The sequence below is a fragment of the Echinops telfairi genome, unplaced genomic scaffold (assembly GCF_000313985.2).
Source record: "Echinops telfairi isolate 266 unplaced genomic scaffold, ASM31398v2 ScPeMD7_9;HRSCAF=40, whole genome shotgun sequence".
NCBI classification, from domain to species: Eukaryota; Metazoa; Chordata; class Mammalia; order Afrosoricida; family Tenrecidae; genus Echinops; species Echinops telfairi.
Genome location: NW_022103906.1, coordinates 32,925,082 through 32,927,393, shown reverse-complemented (window position 1 = coordinate 32,927,393; position 2,312 = coordinate 32,925,082). Strand labels below are relative to the sequence as shown.

Sequence of the window (2,312 nt, the reverse complement as noted above, 5' to 3'; positions counted from 1 at the left end):
AAAGACAATAAAGAAAAATAGACACAGTCCTTATGATTTGGTTTTGATAGGTGTCATTTAAATCTTTCTGACACATAGGGACTCTGGACACAACAGATCAAAAACTGCATGACCCTCACCAACCATCCTTACAATTGTTCCTATGCCTCAGACCACCGTTGCAGCCATGGTGAAAATTCATATCGTTGAGGGCTTTCTTAATTTTTGCTGCTCCTCCATTTTACCAAGCACCATGTCCTCCTCCAGGGACTGGTCTCTCCTGACAATATTTCCGAAGTATGCAAGCCTTGCCTCTAAGGAGCACTCTGGCCTTGCTTCTTCCAAGACAGACTTCTTTGCTGTTTTAGCAGTCTGGGGTACTTTCAATATTCTTCTCTAGCACAACAATTCAAATGCAGCCAGTTTTCTATAGTCTTTCTTATTCAACGTCCAACTTGCATATATATATGAAGCAATTTAGAATACCATGACTTGGGGCAGGTGTATTTACCTAATGCAGCACATCTTGTGATATCTTGAATGCTGTATCCATGAACACTGATTGTGGATCCCAGCAAGATAAAATCCCTGACAACTTCAACCTTTTCTCCATTAATCATGATGTTACCTCTTGGTCCAGTTGTGAGGATTTTGTTTTTCTTTCAATCAATAGTAAGCCATACTAAAGGCTACAATCCTTGATCATCTTCAGCAACTCCTCCTCACTTTCAGTAAGCAAGGTTGTCTCATCTGCATGCTGCAGGTTGGTAATAAACCTCCCTCCAAGCCTGATGCCACACTCTTCACATCATCCAGCTTCTCTGATGATTTTCTTATCGCCCAGATTGAAAAGGTATGGAGAGAGGATACCACCTTGAGAAGCACCTTTCCTGATTTTAAACCAGCCCCTTTCCCTTGTTCTGTCTAACAGCTGTCTCTTGATCCATGTTCTGAATGAGTACAATGAAGTGTTCTGGAATTCCCATTCTTTTCAAGGTTATGATGGTCCACACCATCATAGCATATTCAATGAAACACAAATAAACATCTTTCTGGTATTCTCTGCTTTGAGCCAAGATGATCCATCTGACACTCAGCAATATCCCTGGTTCCACATCGTCTTCGGAATCCAGACTGAACCTCTTGCAGCTCCCTGTCAATGTGCTGCTGCAATCATTGTTGGATAATCTTCAACAAAATTGTACTTTGTGTGCAATATCAATATTCTATAGTTTGAGGATTCTATTGGGTTGCCTTTCCTTGAAATGTTCATAAATATGGATCTCTTCTAGTCAGTTGGCCAAGTAGCTGCCTTCCCAATTCAATTTCCTGGCATAGACGAGTGAATGCTAACAGTGTTTGATCAGCTTGTTGAAACATATCAATTGGTATTTCTTCAATTCCTGGCGCCTTGTTTATTGCTAATGCTTTCAGTGCTGCTTGAAGTTCCTCCTTCAGCACCATTGGCTTTTGCTCATATGCTACCTCATGAAATGGTGGAATGTTGGCCATGTCTTTTTGGTACCGTGACTCTATGTATTGTGTCCATCTTCTCTTGTTGCTTCCTGTGTCATTCATGATTTTGCCCATAAAATCTTTCAATATGGCCACTCGAGGGTTACATTTTTTTCTTGAGTTCTTGCAGTTTCACATATACTGAGCACATTCTTCCCTTTTGATTTTCTAATTCTAGATCCTTGCATATTTCAATACAATATAATTAGCTTGTCTTCTTGAGCTTCCTTTGAACTTTCTATTCAACTCCTTGACTTCATCCTTTCATCTATTTGCTTTAGCTACTTATGATTAAGAACGTGTTTCAGAGTCTCTTCTGACATCCACATTGATAGTTTCCTTATTTTTAATGACCTTTTACTTTCTGCATGAGAGACGTCCTCCCACAGATCACCAGGCCTTCTGTCATTGAGGTCTAATGCATCAGACCTCTTCTTGAGATGTTCTCGAAATTCAGATGGGAAAGACTCAGTGTCATATTTGGCTCTTGGGGATTTGCTTTACTTTTTTTCAGGTTTTTCCTGACTTTACATAGGATCAACTGACGGTCCGTTCCGCTGTTAACCTCTGGTCTTGATTTAAACTTCTGATGTTGAGCTTTCTCATTGTATTTTCGCATCAATGTAGATACTTTCATGCCGGTGTATTCTGATGGAGAAGCCCAGGTGTATAGTCTCTTTTATTTTGCTGAAAAAAAGACATTTGCTATCAATAAGCCACTGGTTTTGAAAAATTCTATTATGCCATGTCCAGGTTCATTTCTATCACCAAGTCCACATTTTCCAACTATTGTTCCTTCCTCTTTGTTTCCAACTTTT

General features: G+C 39.7%; 1 protein-coding gene across 1 annotated transcript in view; it reads left to right on the top strand.

Annotated features, from left to right (window-relative positions):
* Positions 1-2,312, top strand: part of LOC101650446 (disintegrin and metalloproteinase domain-containing protein 18) — a 111,401-nt gene that overhangs the window by 104,618 nt on the left and 4,471 nt on the right. The gene's annotated exons all lie outside the window — the stretch shown is intronic.